This window comes from Alligator mississippiensis, chromosome 13, assembly GCF_030867095.1.
Source record: "Alligator mississippiensis isolate rAllMis1 chromosome 13, rAllMis1, whole genome shotgun sequence".
NCBI lineage: Eukaryota > Metazoa > Chordata > Crocodylia > Alligatoridae > Alligator > Alligator mississippiensis.
The window spans coordinates 48,504,289-48,514,541 of NC_081836.1; positions in this window are offsets into that span (position 1 = coordinate 48,504,289).

Here is a 10,253-nt window from a genome sequence, read left to right on the forward strand (position 1 = left end):
TATTTTGAGGATGGAAATAATGGCTAACCCTTGTTTAAGGAGGACTGAAATAAGGCAGAAGCTTTGTTGCATTTATGTCTACAGGTGCCAAACCACAAAACTTAGAGCCAACAAAAAGTTTGCACAACAGAAGCCACAGTGCTTTGCTCTGGTCGTTATTAGCCAGCACATAAAAAATGGAGAGAGACAAGGATTCAAATCCAAAAAGTGATCGGTGGTTCCAAGAAATAAGATGGTGAAAGCAAAAAGGGTCATATTATGAGAGGCATAAAACTACTGGGTTATATAGAGACGAGCCCACATTAAAGTTATGGGCCTCTACAATTGCCTAACATGGGTCTATATGTTCGTTAGCAAGGGCCAACACACAATTCCAAAAGGCAAGTGGAACAGAGGAGTTGATAGGGAAGCAAAATGCAATTTGTACCACAAACCACCAGTGCAGAGAAGACACGTCCCCAGGTACAGTTTCTACACTGCTGACACTCTTTGGATCCAAATGTAATACATGCTAAGTGTTAATTACTCCGGCAGTCACAGCGATTAAAACTATTCTGTCTGTTGCTGCTGATAGTCTCCGAGCATGTGGGTGTGGGGTCAAATAATATGGAGTTGTCTTTAGATGATGTCATTCAATTCTTCCATTTACAAATTTCCATTAGGCATGAAATTATATTTATAACCCTGTTAGACAAATTTGTGATAGACTTTAGATTGTAAACTCGGACAACATTAAAATAATAATTAATTTATTCTGAGTTTGCTGTATTGCAATTTCTATTTTAGTTCTAAAATTGATGGAATTATGCTCCAGAAGTCTAAGCACTCATTAAGGTGCAATTATTTGATATAATAAATATATCATAAATTCTTATTTTTAATTTGTAATCTATTAAATGACAGCCTAGCATTAAGATTAGAGTAAAGACAACAGCCAGCATATAATCCTTCTGGCAAAATTCAGTGTGGAATGATTTTCCAAAAAGCTAAAAATATTTATGAAGGTAAATCCCAGGGTACCTGCCTGAATTTTTCTTTACTCTTGGGCTACTTTTAAGAGTTGAGCAGATTGACAGAAGTCTGCTTTTATCACCGCCATTTTGCATACATCCATGTACAAAATGCTTAATCCTGCCTTTCTGTAGCTCAACTAAAACCACCTCCCCAACACCACAAGTCCTCAGCTGACTAACATCCAGTGCCATTCTACCTGGATCAGTCCCAGGAGGCCCCCACTGACGATACTGTCAACAGGGACTGCTCCAGTAAAAATTGTGAATTCTACTGCTCAGGGATCACAACAATCTGAAACCCATTCCCACATTTTAAAATGTGCCCCTTTTCACAGCTAGTCCTCTTTGCAAGCAAACAAACACTAATTGACATAAAATCATCGCCTAACTCCTGTAGAATCATGGAGAGGCAGGACTGGAAGGGACTGCCAGAACTCACCAGTCCAACCATGTGCCTGAGGCAGGATCATCTCTATCCAAACCATCTCACACCAGCTATAATCTAAACTTTACATTACACTACTATCAGCCCTGACACAACGTAGACCACCCTAACCTGCCACAGGTAAAGCAGGTGAACCACAACAGCCAATGTCCTGCTTCTGTGAAATGTTGTCAATATATGCACAAGAGATCCCAGGCAGAGGACCATCCCCCCGCTACCTAGGAAGGCAAAAACCCCCACAGTTCATACCAAGCTGACCATGGGGTAAAATTCCTTCTTGACCCCAAATATGCTGATCAGTCTGACTCTGAGCAAGACCCTCCAGCCAGGAACCTCCAGCTTTGGTTCCAGCAAGAACATTGGTCTAAGTCCACAGCCTTGGCCTTAGCTAACACCCAATGCTTCTGAGGAAGGCATAAAAACACCATGCTACATGCAGCAGAAATAGGGGTGGGGAAGGGCAACCAGCAAAGCCCAGAAGCATGCGTAATACTAATAGTAGAATATGAGCATAACTACGCCTAGCTCATCCCTGACCAGTGGCTGTCCAACCTCTTCTTGAATACTTCCAGCAATGGAGAGTCCACAAGTTTCCCAGCCTATTCTACTGCCTCACTATTCTAACAGTGAAGAAGTTTTTCCAGATATCCAAACTAAACTTACTTTACTACAACTTTAAGCCATCAGTCCACATCCTTCCCTCTGCAGCAAGAGAAAAAGGTGCTTTCCCTCTTCTTTATGGAAGCTCTATAAGTATTTGAAGACCACTGCCATGTCCCGTCTTTCCGCAAGCTGAACGTGCCTAGCTCCTTCAGTTCCCTCAGCCTCTCCTCAAATGACTTGCTTTCCAAGCCCTTTATCATCATTATTGCCCCCCTCTGGACCTTCTTTAACTTCTCCATGTCCTTTTTAAATTGTGGAGCCCAGAACTGCACACAATACTCCAGATGAGGCCTAATCAATGCCAAGTAGACAGGCACTATCATCTCCTGTGTCTTACACCTAATGTTTCTATTGATGCTGCCCAAAACTGCTTTTGTGCAGCTGCATCACACTGTAGACTCATATTGAGTTTGTGGTCTACTAAGGCTCCCAAGTCCTTTTGCATAGAGTTGCCATCCAGCCAGGTATCACCCATTTTATATCTGTGTTTTTCATAATTCTTCCCAAGGCATAGCACCTTGCATTTGTCCACATTGAACTTCATCCTATTAGCTCTAGCCCAGCTTTCCAATCTGTAGAGATCCTTCTGAATTTTGTTCACATCCTCCATTGTGTTCACAATCCTTCCCAGTTTCTTGTCATCTGCAAACTTGCTGAAGAAGCTTTCTATGCTAGCAACTAGGGCTGTGCGTACCTTCGGTCCCTGATTCGATTCAGTGGACATTCAGCCCAATTTGGTGGCCAAATCTCCAAATCTGAATCGAATCAGAGAACCCTTTAATTTCTCTGAATTGAGTCATTACCCCAGAAGTAGACTAGAAGCACTTCCAGGTCCACTGGGGAGCATGCTGGGGCCCCCCCACGCTCCCTTGGCTTAGTGACTGGTGCCTCCTAGGTCTGGGGGGGGGGGCACCCAGGGTCCCCCTGCATCTGATTGCTGGGCCAGAGGGGCCATGGGGAGCCCCCCTGCGTGCTCCCCAGCAGACCCAGAAGTGGACTGAAAGTACTTCTGGTCCACTTCCAGGTTCACTGCTGAGCATGTTGGAAAGCCTCCCACACTGCTGTGGGATGTTCCATCGGCCCCAGCACTGCAGCAATCATGAGCCACACTGCTACCTCAAGGTATGTAGAAAAAACTTTTAAAGCTGTGCCTGTGTCCAAATCACTGACTTGCCGAATCAGCATTGAATCATCAGATTCAGATTCAGCCGAATCAAATCAGAGACAATGATCCAAATCAATGGATTGAATCACTCTCCCTGATTCAGGCCAAATCCAAATCCGAATCTAATAGGGCCCATTTTGCACACCCCTACCAGCAACCCAATCGTTAATAAACATGTTGAACAGCACCAGGCCCTGGACAGACACCTATGGGACTCCACTCGAAACCTCCTGCCATTCTGACATGGGCCCATTAATAATTGCCCTTTTCTTGCAGCTATCAAGTCAGTTATTTATCCACCTTGTAGTAGTTTTGTCCAGCCCACATTTCTCCAGTTTGCTTATGAGAAGGTCATGTGGGACCTTGTCAAAAGCTTTGCTGAAGTCCAGATATGCTGTATCCACAGCATTCCCTTCATCCATTCAAGTAACTACTTTGTCAAAGAAGGAGATCAGGTTTGTTTACACAATTTGCTTTTCATGAATCCATGCTGGCTGCTTGCGATCAGCCTTTCCTCTTCTGGATGACTGCAAATGGCCCTCCTTAGGATATGCTCCAGTAACTTCCCAGGTACTGAGGGGAGACTAACCAGTCTGTAGTTCCCTGGCCTTCTTGCCTTTTTTAGAGAGAGGCACTATGTCGGCTCTTTTCCAGTCCTCTGGAACTTGGCCTGTCTCCTACAATTTTATTAAAGTCATTTCCAAGGGCTCGAAGATCTCCTCTGCCAGCTCCTTCAGGATCCTGGGATGAAGTTCAGCCAGCCCCGCTGACTTGAATTTGTTCAGACTTAACAAAAGGTCTCTGGCAGTCTTTTTTGTTATCTTCTCCCTCAGCTTTCCCCCTTCTTTATTTATTAGTTGTCTGGCTGCAGCTTAATGTTTTTGTACCCCTATGTATATCAGGAAAGAAATTCTGTATCTCCTTTACCCATGAAGAGAAGGGGCTGGGCAAGTCCCCTGTAGGACAACTGTAGAAATAAGAATCTCTATGTAGACATTTCCCATCAGAACTATTGCTTTCCTTGCTGGCATCCTGTCTGCCAGATGGTTTACCAAAATGGCAGGGGCAGAGAATGGAAAATTTGGGACCCTCTCAGTGACTTGCCTGTTTTACATATTTTCTATGTTTGGTGGAATCATCTCCACCACAAAGTTGAGTGAGGATGCCACATGGAAACCAGGACAGGCAACATCAACATTATGCAGAGAAGATGAGAAACATGAGGATGCTGAAGGAGATGCAGATCCTGTCCCTAAAGGTCCCACGGGCAGAGCCAGGGTCCGGATCTGGTCTTGTTGTCTGTCAAAGAAAGCCTTGAAAAAGGTGAAGGACACTAAGGTAAATGCAATATTTTTTTTTAAATATATTCATTAAAGGCATTTTTCTTCCTTTATTGTGCCTCTACTCTCTCCCTACTCAATGGTGGCACCTTTCTGTATGGTCGGAGAACAAAACAAGCTAGCTAACTTAAAACATCTACAAGCTATTTTTTGCCTGCTTGTGTGTCACAGAGATGCATTTCATTGCAAACAAAGCTGAGCATAACAAAATAAACTAAGAAGTATAAATATATTCCTTACCAGTCATCCAGTGTCTGATTAATTGAAGGCCTGGGTTTTTAGAGTAAAATTTCAGAGTACACAATGCACACATAATGTAAACTGTGCAAAAGGCAGTGTTTTTACTAGGCAGGCCAAGTTCCTCAGTCACAAACTAATCACTCACTCTGTTTGGACAGAGACCAGGCACAGGCCTTACACTTTTACCAGTATCAGTGATTGGAAAGCGGTCTACACCCATAACAGAACAGAAATTTGGCACATAGGGCATAGACAGAAGTGACAATTTTCACTTGATCTGGCCCCAGAAAGTGGTCTACTAAACAGAAGTGCACAGGTATACAGACTGCTTTAAAAGGGCCTGATCCCATGAAAATCTGAACTCTCATTGATGAAGGTTCAGATGAATGTGCTTCAAAACCAAGTGCCTTCTATAATGTGTGTCTGTGGAGCTCCCAGCCTGTCACTGTCTTCAGAATGGGGGGAAAGGGAGTGGAGGGAGTTTGGTCTGGGATTTGTTCAGCCAGCACTGGAGGGTTGGGTGGGTGGATTGGACTCTCCCCCCCGGCTCAAGATGGATTGGAGTCCCACCTTCCAGTGCCGGCTGGGGAATCCCAAGAAGGAGCTCCCTCTGCTCTCTTTCCTCCATCCCATTCTGAAAGCAGTGTCTGGGCCAGGAAGGGGGAGTGGTGTTGCTAGACACCGGGCTGCAGGCTCGCAGCAAGCAGCTGGAATCCCCAACTCCTGGACCCAAGAGCAAACTTCTGTTTGGTCCAGGGGATCATTGCAACTCATAGTACTTCCTGCAAAGCGCTCTGAGCTGCAATGGGGAACCGCTCTTCTGTCTGCACCCACAAAACTGGTCTATACCTATAACAGAAGTGAATTTTGGCACACAAAACCAGTCTGTACCAGCAACAGAACAGAAGTTTGGCGCACATAGACTGGTTTAAAAATGGCAGAGCCTGGTCTAAGATTTGCTCCCCTCCCCTCCACCAAAGGGCACATGTGTCTTCTGTTTGCTATTACTCTCAATTGTGCCACTTACAGGAAACCATGTAACTTAGATGGATTTTGCCTCAGGCTTTTTGAATGTCTGCACCTAGGCAGAGATAGAGAAAAGAAGTAAAGGTGGAATTCTCAGTTCAGGAGTTTAAGTGTGATTTACTGTTCTTTGGCTTGCAGTGCCGGGCGGCAGGGTTAATCCTTTTTTTTTTGCAGCATATTTTGAGACCTGTTCACAGATGTCACTCATGTCCTCAGGGACAGGGCTGACAACATTTCTGAGGAGTGAGTTTCTTTATCCTGTCCCTGGCATTTCTAGGAATGGAATGCTTTGTTCCCCCACATCAATGAAAGACCTTCCCATGCCGTTCTGCAGCAAGGCCTACTGAGACCACTGCTGTAGTCAGCCAGGCAGAAAACTCACCAGAACAACCCCAAACATCTGCCTTCTCTGACCCTTCATCACCCTCAGGAGTGATAATTTTAGCCAGAATGACTACTGCTTGGAATAAATTCAGCAACAGTTCTGGTATGCCGTTAGGACCTTGGCTACCTTTGCTAGCCCCCGCTGCCCTTTCTCTTATAGCTACACACTTAGAGGATCCCCAAACACCACAGAAGTTCTGCAGCAAAGCAGCTCTGATTCTAGGGCTGTCGTACTGGAGGACTGGGTGGTAAATGCTTGGTGCTCAACCCCATATTGTGGCTTTCAGCATTCAAACACTCTGCTACCATAGCTGAATGCAAGCAATATAAGCTAAAAGGTCCTTTCAAGTTGATCATAATTTGGGGAGGGGTGGAAGTGCATGGCTGTCCTCTGTGGGGGAGCGAATTGGGGCAATCACCCCAGGCTCTGCACTTTGGGGGGCCCCACGGAGCCAGGCAGAGTGGCCTTGCAGTGTTAAAGGGGGCCTCACACAGGCCGATTTGCCCCAAGCCCTGCACCCCTCTACAGTTGTCTCTGGGCAGATGGGTAGATATTTGATTATTTTTCTTAATCCCACTTCAACCTCTCACCCTAATTTGTATGAGGAATTTATTTCAATGAGCAATCCTGGGAGAAAATACACACACAGGAATACTTGGTCTTCAGTAGAGGAGTAATCCACTTTATTGTAAGAGCTGCAAGGTAAGTGTAAGGGATGTCTTTGTCTTACATGAGTGAATTGTAAATCCTGCGTTTGCATCTTGCAGGGCAAATGGCTCTTCAGTTCACCTTCAACAGGTATGTTGTCATCACTTTCCTGCGCTTGCTCTGTTAAGGATTAAGAATCTATAGCAGTTTCAAATGAAGCTTTTCATTTGTAAAAAATATTTAAAATCTTTCTGGAAGAAGGAAGGATTCCTCAGTGGCATTTATTTTATTATCTCTTCCCTGACACTTTTGACATGAAACATTTTGAAATACATTCCTTTTCAGATTTGAGATTTGTGAAATCATCCAACCGGTTTTTCTTTTTTTCTGTTGTTGTTGTTGTTTTCTTTGGCTTCTTCCTTCGAACCTTTGCTAAATGCAAACTGACTATGCCGTTTTGTTTCCTGAAGTAGCAGATTGTGAAATTAAACAAATAGTTTGACTTTGCCTCTGGCTTTCATGGCTGCTGTACCTCTGAAGACTCTGTTCACCTCTAATTACATGTCCATCGAAATCGTGCAGAGAAGGAACAGTGTAAGTCGTTAGCCCTTCTAAATGAATGTGCAGCTGAGTACCTAACAAAAGGATTAACACTTGACAGCAAAAGCTCTGCATGCGGAAGGAGTGGGTCATTGGGTGACTGCCTATTACACAGAAATACCTGCCATCCAATACTGAGAAGGAGTGCTGTGTTTACTGCACAGGAAGGAGTTTTCTCGAAATGCCTAGAATTAGACTTAATCTACATGTGTGCAAGATGGGTGAGAAGGTCCATTATTCTGCAGAGGATTGCAGATGGTGGAGAGAGCAGGCAATGGGAATCAGCTTGTAAAGCTGTGTCTTGGGAGGGGAAGTGACTTATTTATATAAATAAGGCCTGATTCAAGGCCCAGTGAAGTCACTCAGAGGATTTCCCTGTATATCAATCACTGCATTCAAATTAAAAAAAAAAAGACTTTTGCTTTCATTTGATTCTCCATTAAATATGACATGCTCAAGTGACCAAAGTTGTGACTGCAGCTTATGTTGTAGATGTCAAATAAAGCTGTTTTCAAGAAACAGGCCAAGTGTTTGTGCTTTCTTCATTCAAAATACTCTTTGCAGTTATTTTACTTTCCGTGCCTCCATTACAAAAGAGCCTTCAGTGAACACTTGTGCTTAAATGGCTGTGTGTATAAATATTAGGGTACCATCGTTGTGAGTTTTCTTCTTATCCATTAGAGCTTGAACATGAATCAGACTGTTCAGTAGGCACAAACAAAGAGAACCTATGGAGGGTTTCAAAATGCAGTATAAAGCCTTAGGTACAGCATAGTGATGCTGAAAAGAATCAGGTGACCTAAATGTCATCTTTGTTGTTATTCTGCACTCAGCACAGTCACTTAGAGAATCTAGTAACAAAGCTTTCGCCTCCCATGTTAGCAAAATATATGTTTGTGATGAAAACATATATTAGCAAAAGTTGAAAGGAAAGCTCCTATCTAGCAATAGGCACAATACTGAGTTGCATCATTTTAAAGATTGTTTTTGGACCAATTCTTATTGCTCCATTAAGGTCAATGAAACTAAGAAAATCTGCTCCCAGCTGAAGATTTGAGCCTCTTGACTTGAAGAAGGTAGAAAAGAAATGATAGCTGGCGTGGCTTGAAACAGTTTAACCTGCAGTTAGCACTTTGTACACCATGCTCAAAAAGTTGAGGCATTGATTGAATCATGGTGAAAACTTTTGTTCTCACCCACAGCATTGATCCTTCACATCCAAAGTCATTCAGACGGTGTGCAAGGATTGGGGTAAAATCTGGCTTTACATCCTAAATTAAACTACACTTTTTGAGAGGGTCTCTTAACCCCTACAATAATATATTGGGAGAGACACTTGGGCCTTGTCTAGACTGAAAGTATAGTTTTACGTCAAGTTAGCTTAGCTGGGCTACTTTACAGTCAGGAGGAGTCTTTCAATTAAGATAGCCACACTTTCACTTTTAGCAAGTTGGATAGTAGCTTAGATTAATTAACTAGCGTATATAAGGCCATTGGCTAGAAAACAACATAACGATACACGACTGGAGCCAGTAGGGGAGTTAAAAGAAAACCGGTAGCAATAGGGTGGTGCTGTATAAAATGAAAAGGATCTTTAAATGCAAACATTACATGGACAATGCCCATGAGACAAAATTCAACTTCTAACATGCATTTATTAGAAAGGAGTGGAAACAGCTTTTTTCTCACATTTGAACACGGATAATATTTCTAAAAGCTGTTGAGTCATAGTATCAAAGCATAGGTGACACCTTGTTGACTGCTACACAACTTTTTTGTCTACTTCTGCATCTTTACTGCAGTGCCAGTTTTCCCATGGCATGCCCTCTAGAGATCCATAGTAGGACCTTGTCGAGCTGCTCAAATGTTGACTGGTGTTAGTGCTAGCTCGGGTTTGGAGCAGTCACACTTTAAGGCTCAAAACCTTCTCTGACTGTCCCCCACCTGCACAGCTGTGACTTACCACTAAAAGGCTGGCAAACAGGGGCCTAATTAGGAACTACAGCTGAGTTGCCACTGCAGTGCCGGTGAGCCAGGACAGGCTTCTCTCCCTGCTTTAAGGGTGTGTGAGAGATGAGTTGATGAGTGGGGAGCAGGAACATGAAGCTCAGAGGCAGAGAATTAATAAGACAGGGGTGGGTAATGAAATGGGAGGTGGAGAATTGGCTTGGTGCCAGAAACACCTCCTGGGCAGTAGAGTTCAGAGGGTGGAGAAAGGAGGCGGGGAAAGGGAGGTGAAATGAAGCAAGTCAGCCGCTGAAGAATAAAATAAAAAGAAATTAAAAAAAGAAGCATTTAAAAAGAAATAAAGAGGAAGCAAGTTAAAGAAAGTCTCACATTTTAATAAATTGGATTTGGGATTGGGGTGTGGGGGGGTGCTGGCTGTGCTTCCCAGGGTGGCTGAGAGGTGGGAGTGGTGAGGGAAGGCACTTTCAGGGGAGCTACTGTCCTTTCCCTGGAAAGGAAGCCCGAGCTCATGAGGATGTAATCTGGCCCCTTACCTTGTGCCCCCACTGCACCCTCGCCTTCACCCCACTCCTAGACCCATCCGTGCCCTGTGACCTGGCCAGCTGGCATATGCTCTATAGGCCGTTTGTGTGGGGTTACACTCCATGCAAGCAAGGAGTGGGAAGGGGAATTGGCTTGGTGCCAGAAACACACTTTGGGCAGTAGAGTTCAGGGGGTGGAAGGTTTGTCCATACACAACAGGAGAGTGAGAGAGGGGACA